The sequence below is a fragment of the Gorilla gorilla genome, chromosome 4 (genome assembly GCF_029281585.2).
Source record: "Gorilla gorilla gorilla isolate KB3781 chromosome 4, NHGRI_mGorGor1-v2.1_pri, whole genome shotgun sequence".
NCBI lineage: Eukaryota > Metazoa > Chordata > Mammalia > Primates > Hominidae > Gorilla > Gorilla gorilla.
The window spans coordinates 127744440-127755686 of NC_073228.2; positions in this window are offsets into that span (position 1 = coordinate 127744440).

The window sequence follows — 11247 nt, forward strand, 5'->3', positions numbered from 1 at the left end:
GGCTCACGCCTGTAATCCCAGCACTTTGGGAGGCCGAGGTGAGCAGTTCACTTGAGGTCACAAGTTTGAGACCAGCTGGCCAACATGGTGAAAGCCTGTCTCTATTAAAAATACAAAAAAATTAGCCTGGTGTGGTGGCGGGCACCTGTAATCCCAGCTACTTGGGAGGCTGAGGCAGGAGAATCGCGGGAGGCAGAGGTTGCAGTGAGCTGAGATTGCACCACTGCACTTCAGCCTGGGCAATAGAGCAAGACTCCATCTAAAAAAAAAAAAATCTACTATCAAGCTAACTTGAACTTCAGGAAGAGGTGCCATGCTTACTGTGTGGTTTTGCAGACACTTGGCTCCCTGCTCCTGGGCTGCCTCCAAGTTGAGGAAAATGGACCTGTGGCCAGCTCTTTACATAATTATTGCAAAAAGAGTAGCCAAAAGCCCAGCTCTGGCTGTTGTTTTCATATTCAGTTCAACCCTATCTCAAAACAGGTAAAGTAATTTAAGAACTTTCCTTTCTTTTAGTTCTTCCATGTTGCCCCTAAAGAATTAACTGAATGGGCTGGGCACAGTGGCTCACGCCTGTAATCCCAGCACTTTGGGAGGCCGAGGTGGGCGGATCAGCTGAGGTCAAGAGTTTGAGACCAGCCTAGCCAACATGGTGAAACCCCGTCTCTACTAATAATACAAAAATTAGCCAGGTGTGGTGGCGTGTGACTGTAAGCCCAGCTACTCCGGAGGCTGAGGCAGGAGAATTGCTTGAACCGGGGAGGGGGAGGTTGCAGTGAGCCGAGATTGCGCCACTGCACTCCAGCCTGGGCAACACAGTGAGACTCCATCTCAAAAAAAAAAAAAAAAATTAACTGAATGGAAAACTTGATAAGGTTACTTCAGTCTTTTCCTACCTCAACCTCTAAAGATTTAGCATCTCCTTTGGGATGGTTTTTTTCTCTCTTAGTATGTAAAATATAGTTAGAAACAAATTGCTAATAAGAAATACAAATTGACTGTAAATGCAAGTTTACCCCATCAACCTAAACTAAGTCATCTTTCTCTCCTCACCCTTTTGGAGACAACAGATTTTAATTAAGTATTAGCATAGGCAAAGGGCAAGCCTTACAGGTACATTGCTGAGGAAAATCCTCCAGTGTTTGCATACCGTTCAACAGTCCATTTTTCTGCTTGTCACCAGGTGGTCCCTTAGTGTGGGGACTGCAAAGGCATCTCAAGCCTGTGGGACAGACCCCCATTTGGTGGGCTGATGGAGCTTTTCCAGCATTGCAACAAACTATACCCCTTTAAAAGGGAAAATATAACAACAGAAGTTAGGAGAAACATTAGCCATCTATTTGTATCATTTCATTAGTGTTCATTAAAGTTTTTAGTAAAACAGCTAATATAGAACAGGCAGAATAATGTTCTTATTCTTAGCCATAAAATTGAGTTCACCATATATAGTTAAGGTAGGTCAATGGCCTTCCTCAAACTCCACTTGTTTGTGTACTATCTTCATAGATCATCTACACAAAATTATTTTTCCATTGTATAACTTTAAATTATTTTTGTTTTCTTGGATTTATTATAAGCAAGAATATTGATGAAATGATAATTTTGATATGCTAATGTATCTAAATATATTAAAATAAGTAATTATTAAAATACAAGGTAGAAAAGTGTGTCCATCTGCCACCTATACATCTTGTGAAACCCCAGTATTACACATAAAACAGGTAACGCTGGACTACATCAAGCCCTACAGTGCCCAGTAAGGGGTTAAACACGGAGAAAGGAAGTAGACCAGATTGCCTGTATTCTGTAGGTGGAAGCTTTGGCCTTTGGATTTCAAGGAAGGGTATTTTGGGCCACAGGCAGGCCAGGAGGAGAGGGAGCTCTGGGCTCCTCTAGGAATTCCTGAGGGGGGCTGGGGGCTAAAGAGTGCATTGCTGAATCCACAGGTATGCAGAGGTGGCACTAGAGAACCGTGGCCCAACCTATATCCTGCTCATCCTGGATCACTGCTGGTGCAGGGAGGGAGAGAGACAATGAACTGTTAGATGATAAGGCAGACAGTGCCTGTCTGTCAGTTTCCTCTGCATTTGTAACTGTGGGTGGGTTATTATTGGAATAGAGTAAGATCAACTGATATAAAAAAATAAGAATGCCTCTTTTTCCTTTGTAGGCAAGCCAGTTTGAAGGGTTCAGTAAATGATCCCTGTTTTTGTACCTGCAGCCCATGAGCATGGTGAAAGAGATCAATGTTTTCCTAGGGGAGTGTGCAGATACCGCGAAAGTTTCCAGCTGAAGCGGAATGTTACATTGAAAGGTCTTGGGCAGCAGCCCATGTGTGGCCAGTGATGTTGCATGCTGCCCTGGTGCTGACTAGGCAGGGGAGCATGCGAACATCACCATATCCAGAATTACCCTGGAGGGTCTTGGGAAATGGGCCACTCTAGGCTGACATTTCATCCAGACCTTCCCTATTTTCAGCCATGTTCCCCTTGGAGTATAAACACTGGCTAGACAAATAAGAGAAAAGATGTGACAGTGTGGGGTCAAGGTCTAGGTCTTGCTATTGCTATAATTTGTTAGTTTTCCAATAAATTAAATCCCTAAGTAGATCAAAGTTATAAGACTGTTATAAGACTATGCCTAGCATAGTGCCCAGGATACTGTTCTACCACTAATAATAGGGCAATACAACACATTGTGCTTGCTATTTATAGGCCACTCTTCTGAGTTCGTTACAAGTAGTAATTCATTTAATCCTCATCGTAAATTATATTCAATATATATGATTCCCACTTTACAGATGGCGAAATTAAGCCCTAGAGTGGCTATTTTGTCTGTGGTCATGCAGCTAGTGTGAGGCAGAGCTTTGAGAATCCAGGCAGCCTGGCTTTAGAGTGCCCTTAGAACTACTGCACTATTCTGTTTTGCTTACTCAATATGGAATGGATGGGAGGAAGGTGAAATAGGGGCTTATATGACCTACTGAGCTTGATGTCTTTGATCCTATGTGCCACCAGAAACTTAGTGGTTGTGAGTCCACTACTTGTGCTAGAAAGATCAGGGATTTCCTTCCCTCCCACACTCAAAACTAAAATAAATGAATGGAAGGTTCAACTCAGGATTGTCATTGGAGTGTTTGGGGAAAATGTTACCAGGTTCCTGTTAACTACAACCAACACTGTGTAGATAAATACTATATGTTTCCTAATGTTAATGTTTGGCTTTGAGATAATAGTGGTAAATCAGCAAATTCAGGATCATATTTTGTTTGTTTTAGAAGTGCGGACAGAATCTAATCAATTTTTCTTGTTATATCTTCTTACAGAAATCCATTCAGAATGGTCAAGCTTCTTGAAATAGAATATATGCACATAAACTTTAAACAATATTATAATTGCGTCTGAGCTATTTTGAATTTTAGAATCCAGTTTGTCATAATTGGAACTTCAAATTAAAGCTCTGGGCAAGTATTTGGATATTAAAGTATTAAAAGCATAACATGACCTGGTCGTTCTTCTTTTAGTGGTATTTGGGTTCCATTACTGAAATATATCCCATAGGGTATGGCCTAGTAGTAAAGCTACAGAGTTCTAGAATCAAATACTTTAAGTTGGAAATCTCTTGGGTTTCCAATACTTGCAGGCTGTAATACTTGTAGTACTGAAATACTTGTAGGCTGTGTGTCCTGAGGCAAACTACTTAACCTCTCTGTGCTTCTGTCTTTTCATGTGTAAAATGGGGCTAATATAGTCCATGATCATGAGGTGATCCATGTAACGAGCTCTTAGTACAATGCCTGATACATTGTAAGTACTCAGTAAACATTAGTTAAAATGAAGAAATAAACATACATTGTGCAATTCTAATTTACAATGAACAAAAATTTCATTCAATAAAAATATTTATTATCAGAAAAAGGTCAAACTCTAGCTCTTTCACAGAATGCTAATTCATGAGATTTTAAATTTGTATTTTGATTATATGATTAATGATTAATGGTAGATGCTGTGTCAGACATACTATATGTAAAAGACCCTCCCCCTGATTCCACCAAATAAAGCATGCATATAATCTGAGCATGTCTCCTCTACAGTAAACACAATAATTGTGGCTTGAAAATAGCACTGAGTAAGGTGACATTATTTTTTCCTGGCAGTTTCACTCCTGTAGTCATCTAATAACTTTGAAGCAGATTAATCCATTAAAAGGTGTACTCCTAGTGTTTAATAATTGCCAGTAAAATCTAATCAGATAGCAACCGCTACAGAAGAGCCTTCAAGAAATACTATAAGATAATTAAAACATAAAGGTTATGCAAAAGTAGCAAATCAATAGAGACAGTAAACATGGTTTATCAACAGTCCTGAGAACATTTTTTCAATTCTAAAATGTAAATGGACTTGGGATAGAGCACACGCTAGGATGATAGATAGGATCCCGGTAACAGTTTAATTAACTCCAGTTTCCTGTACGTTAAAGGTTGCCTCAGCCCACTGGTTCATGTAACAAACTCTCTTAGGATTTCCTTAGCCGCTGTCTGATATGAAGACCAGGCAGCCTTCCTTCCTTACAGGGTTAAGTTTTGCCCTCCTCCTCTGGAGGCTTTATCAAAACACAACCCTCTGTTTTCTCTATAAATACACAGATATTTTTAATTTCAGCTAAAATGGTTTGACTTTGTAATCAAGGTAAAAGAAACACACACACACTGCCTAAGTAATGAGAAGAGTTTGCTGGGAAGAGTTGTGTAATTAAAATTACATATTAAAATTCACGTGCAGTGTGTGTAGAATTTTAGAAAGACCATGGCAGCTCTCCAGATGACTCATTTGCTGTTTTAATTCTTCTGTAATGTAGGCGATTTTATAATTAGCCACAGAATTGTGCCACTTGGTTAGTTCGCGGTGAAAAGAATAATAAAGAATATTTACTATTAAATGATATTAAAACTGCTACTCTGAGCAGCCCTGGTAAGAAGTGGACATTTACTGTTCCTAGCTAGCCATTATAAATGGAATATAGCCAGTGCTTTGCTTGCAATAGTTAAACCTATTGGGGGAGATGAGGGTAAGCTTCATTTGAAGAATTGCAATATTTCTCAAAAATCACTGTGAGGGCCAAGTGTTAAAAGAAAAATTCTTTTTCCAACCGGGTGGAATTAGGTTTCATGCAATTAACTTTATCATTAGTAAATAAAAGAGTTACTTAACCTCTGCCCTTGCAGAAGTTCTTGATATTTTGCTTAGTAAAGGGCAAGAAACCTGTTATGGCTTATTTATTCACTTCGTTAAAAGGTTATTCTTAAATATTGTGATCTAGAAACACATAATACATAATGTTTGTTAATAAAGATATATTTACTACACCATTTAAAGAAGCTGGCTATTATATACTGCTCATTAGTGCTGTGAACGGGAAAGCTTTTTCTGTTGTTCCCATGGGAAAGGTTATCGAGCTGTCAGTAAAGGGCTCATTTTCTTTAAATTAAAAATCACTGAAGAATCTTGTGTAGAGGATATTAAAAGCAAGTGTAGTCATGCTGTCTTATTGCAAGATGAGCTAGAGGTAAGTATGTGGTTTAATGCTTTTGAAATGAAAGTTAGAAATGCCGGCTACCTGTGATTTTGAAAATTTCTCTCTCTTCCAACAGTTAGGATTTTCATCCTGAAGCAGCAATCTAAGCTTGTTCTTTTAAACAATGATTTAGAGGAAGAAATTTAACACCCCCTGCTTGCAACATCCATTTTTCAATAAATCTATACTTTCTCTGCCCTCCTCCGTGTTATCAGTCATCCACATCCCAGAGGAAATGCTTCAGGCTTGGGGTTAAATTAAGGTCCTATCTCTAGTGATTGTCTAGAATGCTGTCTACATTCTCAAACAAACTTATCTGCATTATATACAGCCATAAAACTTCCTGCCAAGTGGAGACGCTGGTTTTGTTTTGTTTTTGTTTTTCCATTGATGTTAATGGAGAGCATACTACTTGCTAGTTGAAAATTAAAAGAAAAGCAACAATTATATTTTATTATGAATTGAAAGTAGGTTGAATCTCAATCAGTATAGTTCTGTGATGCTGAAATTACCATGGGACATGGATGTCCTATATTCTTTCTTGAAAAAAATTGATCTAATGAGATACATTGTCTTTATATTTCTCAAAATAATATTTCAAGTTAAACTACTTCATACTACCTTTCTTTGACAGTTCAGTGATACTTTTTCAGCTCTTTTGGGATAAATATAGCATCTGAAAAGAATAAGCATTTTACAATCTCTTGCTTAATAAATAAAAAATAGAAAAACATATTCTACATAAATTAGTTTTACTAAATAGAAAAATTATCTCAGATATCAGGGTTAGTCAAGGTCAAAGATAATCAAATTTTCTGATAGAAACATTAAACAAACATATGACATAACACAACACAACACACACACATACACACATAAAATATCAATATTTGCTTTATCAAATATAGTGGGAGATAAATAGGCCATCAGTATGACTAAGAGCTAAACAAAACCCAATGTACAAAATGAGAAAGTTTCCATAATAATTTGCTGTAAAATCTTTGAGTCGAGTGATAGAGGAAGGCATCACAGAGAAATATCTGTGTGGGAGGAAGGTAGCTTATTCTAATTCACCAGCAAATCATAGCAAAGTGGAGAGAGAGGGATACTTTACATTGTATGTTCAGGCAGGAAATTCATCTGCTCATTCATCCAGTAAATATGCATTGGATATACATGCCAGGCACAGTTCTAGGCACTGGGGATATGAGTTAACAAAACAAAGTCCCTGTCATCATGGAGCTTACATTCTAGTGGGAAAAACAGACCAATGAATATACAAATATGAAAATATATGTGTTTTTATAAATATATGTTTTATAAATAATTCTGGATTGTGGTAATTCTGAATATTACAGTGTCAAGGTTTATAATATTAAAATTCTGTGTTCTACAATTATTTTTCTGCAGTTTTTAAAGTCTTGGTTTTATGTTTCCCTAGTTGTGTATATCCATTTCTCTATTCTCTTTCTTTCTTTTTCTTTTTTCTTTTTTTTTTTTTTTTTTGAGACACAGTTTCACTCTTGTTGCCCAGGCTGGAGTGTGGTGGCAGTAATCTTGGCTCACTGCAACCCCTGCCTCCCGGGTTCAAGCGATTCTCCTGCCTCTGCCTCCCAAGTAGCTGGGATTACAGGCAGGCACCACCATGCCTGGCTAATTTTGTATTTTTAGTAGAGATGGGGTTTCACTATGTTGGTCAGACTGGTCTTGAACTCCAGACCTCAGGTAATCAGCCTGCCTCAGCCTCCCAAAGTGCTGGGATAACAGGTGTAAGCCACCATGCCTGGCCAATTTCTCTATTCTTAAGGTCTTTGTTTTCATATATTTTTCAAAAAACCGTATTTTATATCCAGGCATTTTTTATAAGAATTAGGAGAGGCCAAGGCGGGTGGATCACCTGAGGTTGGGAGTTCAAGACCAGCCTGGCCAACATGGTGAAACCCCGTCTCTACTAAAAATACAAAAATTAGCTGGGTGTGGTGACACAGGACTGGAATCCCAGCTACTCAGGAGGCTGAGGCAGGAGAATTGCTTGAACCCAGGAGGCGGAGGTTGCAGTGAACCAAGATCGCGTCACTGCACTCCAGCCCGGGCGACAGCGCGAGACTCTGTCTCAGAAAAAAAAAAAAAAAGAAAAAAAGAAAAAAAAAATGGGGATGGTTATTGCCTGAATTTTTGCATCCACCAGAATGCCTATTTTGTGTACATCCAGTCAAGTTTCAATAGGGAAACACAAGATTACTCTAGGCACTTCAAGAAGGGAGGAATTTGAGGAAGGCAGAGGTTTACTAAACTGTTCAAAGAGCTGAGGTAGTGAAAGTCAGCATGGCTGACATTCAGGAAATCAGAAAGGATAACCATTACAGATGATCTAAGGGACCTCTGGCACTCAAATAGTTGCCTTCCAGGAGGATGCCTAGAAACTGCTATTTGCCAAAGCCTCTATTCTTGCCTGCCACCAGCACCAAGCCATGGTAGCTTCTGCAGTTTTTTGCCTTCTAAATCTGTGCAAGTTCCTCTCATTGGTAAAATCCAATCTGGAAATCTGCTGGCTGGGATTATAGAAAATAGTGTTGCCAGTCTTTATATTTTGCAATACAGAGGAGAACATAAAAGGAACAAAATGGTACCTGCTTATCAATAGATAATCTGAATATACCTTGACTGTTTATAAAATTGAGTAATGTGTTCTTTCCCATATAAATATTCTCCAATGACCACTGGCACTAAGTGTTACTATAGAGCCTGATTAATTTTCTCCCATCCTCCTACTTTCTTTTTTAAAAATCTTGACACCAAAGAACCTTTTTATTTATTTTTGAAGTTCAATTATATTATGCAGCGTCTGGGCATTTATCATGAATTGTATTATTCCTAATGATCCCTGAACCTATAAGAGGAGTGTATTTTCCCAACCTGGTATCATGCTTGGCCATGTGACTTGCATTGACCAATAGAATGTAAGGAGAAATGACACGGTAGCAGTTCTCAACCAGAAGCTTTTATAGTCATTGTGTTTTTGCTAACTTGCTTACTCTTTTCTTTGTCAAGAGAATTGCATATCCTAGATCACGGCTTTGCCTCTAACCCTGGTCCAAGAATGAGAAGACGTGGAGTAGAGCCAAACTCAACCTGGAGCCATGTAGCATAGGCAGAGAAATAAACTCTGTTTTTTAAGTCACTGAGATTTTGAGGCAACTCATAATTGCAGCAGAGTTAACCAATGCTGTGTTGCTGATTCTATGTTAGTCCTGATATGGTTTGGATTTGTGTCCCCACCCAAATCTCATGTTCAATTGTAATCCCCATTGCTGGAGGTGGGGCCTGGTGATTGGATTATGGGGGCAGATTTCTCATGAATGGGTTAGTATCATCCCCTTGGTGCTGTTCTTGTGATAGTGAATGAGTTCTCATGAGGTCTGTATGTTTCAAAGTACATAGCACCTCTCCCACCTCCGCTCTTGTTCCTGCTCTGGCCGTGTGAAGTGCCAGCTCCCCCTTCACCTTCTGTGATGACTTTAAGTTTCCTGAGGCCTCTCCAGAAGCTGAGCAGATGCCAGCATCATGCTTTGTGTACAGGCTGTGGAACCGTAAACCAATTAAGCATCTTTTCTTTATAAATTACTCAGTCTCAGGTATTTCTTTATAGGAATGTGAGAATGGACTAATACAAGTCCCCATGCCACTCCCTCCAACTTCTCTTGAATTCAATACACCATTTTAATATGCTATCTCAGATACTTCCTAATTTCAGGAATGCTTTTACCTTGATATTTAAAAATTCTTTTGCTGTCCTTTTTTTTTTCCTGCTTATTTCATTGAGGGAACTTAAACAGCGTAATGATCTTTTTTCAAAAAATTGGTTTATTTCTTTATTGTAGTCTTGATTCTCATCCATTAAATAATGGTAATAACTTTGCTTATCATGTTCTCTACTGCATTCTCAGTGCCTCTACAAAGCTTAGCACATAAAAGACATGGAATAAATGTTTAGAGAGTGTGTGAATAAACAGATATTTTCTACTATAATATATATTTTCTGAAATCTTGTATATATTCTCAATAAGATTAAATTACTCATTGCTCTTATAATCATATAAAATTATTTCAAATTTGGCTTGTTTTCTTGAGTACTATTTTCTGAAATGTACTTTCTTTTTTCGATATGGAGTCTCACTCTGTTGCCCAGGCTGGAGTGCAATGCTGTGATCTCGTTTCACTGCAACCTCCACCTCCCAGGTTCAAGCAATACTCTCGCCTCAGCCTCCTGAGTAGCTGGGATTACAGGTACCTGCCATCATGCCCGGCTAATTTTTGTGTTTTTATAGAGATGGGGTTTCACCATGTTGGCCAGGCTGGTCTTGAACCCCTGACCTCAGGTGATCTGCCTGCCTCAGCCTCCCAAAGTACTGGGATTACAGGTGTGAGCCACGGCGCCTGGCCTGAAATGTATTTTCTTTAGCAACTTTTCCATTTGTTTCTTTTTTCTGCTATGGTGCAGATTCTATAGATAGATCTTATTTTGTTTATTTTATTTATGATTAGAACATGTCATTGAATTAAAGGAAATATTGGCTAAGAAAATAGTGCAAGTGAATGTGTGGTTGCATAGTAAGAAAGGGTGCCTTGTGATTTCCATTTAGATTTATATTCCTAAATACTTTCTCAAAAGGTATGTATTTTTCTCTGGACACATGTCTTCCCTCAGTCTTTGATGTTCAAGAGACTTCTTTGTCTAGAGGGTTTGTTAGTAGACCAGAAACTGAAAACTAGCAGCTCTGAGGATGTATGTAGCCAGCTGATATGCTGTATTTCGCCTGACAGTTATTAAACTGAACAGTGTATTTTCATTGTTAACATTTAAAAGCTGGATGAGTTCTCATAAATATCTAGACCTCTGGCTTTTCCTCAACCCCTCCCTCATCCAACTGGAAGGTTTGAATATATTGGGTCTGCACTTATTACTGAATACAGAGTAGCACTGAAGCTGGATAGTAGCATCTCTCCACTGAGAGGGGATGTGTTACCCAGTTGGCCACAATTTCTACCATTCTTAGCTCTATCACTGTGGTGAGCATAATGAGGTGACCCCAGTGAATCATGACCTTGTATAATCCCCTCCTTTTGAGTGCAGGTGGAAACTGACTTTTTTTTCTAGGCCAGAGAATAATGACAAAGGTGATGGGATAGTCATTCTTAGAATTGAGTTACATTATAGAAAACTCCATCTTAGTGGATTGGTGAGAGATTCTCCTTGTGACCGTGAAAAGGTGAGTTATTTTATTGTGGGAGGGCCTGTGTGAGTGTCTGGGAGAGGGCCACCAACTGCAAGTATCCTCATGTGTTAAGAGAAATTCCCAGCTGGGATGGACAGCAAGAAAATGAGTCCTCAGTATTAAAACCACAAGAAACCGAATTCTGCCAACCACCATGTGAACTTGGAAAAATATACTGAGTTGTAAAAAGGAGTGTAGTCTGACCAACATATTGTTTGCAGCCTTGTGAAACCCTGACCAGAGGACATAGTTAAAAGCCATGCTGAGCTTACAGACCCACAAAACTGAGAGATAGTAAACGTGTATTGTTTTCAATCACTAACTTTGTGGTAGTTTTTAGGCAGCAAAATAAAAATATACCACCCACACTGAGGTCATATGTCAGTTATCAGTTATC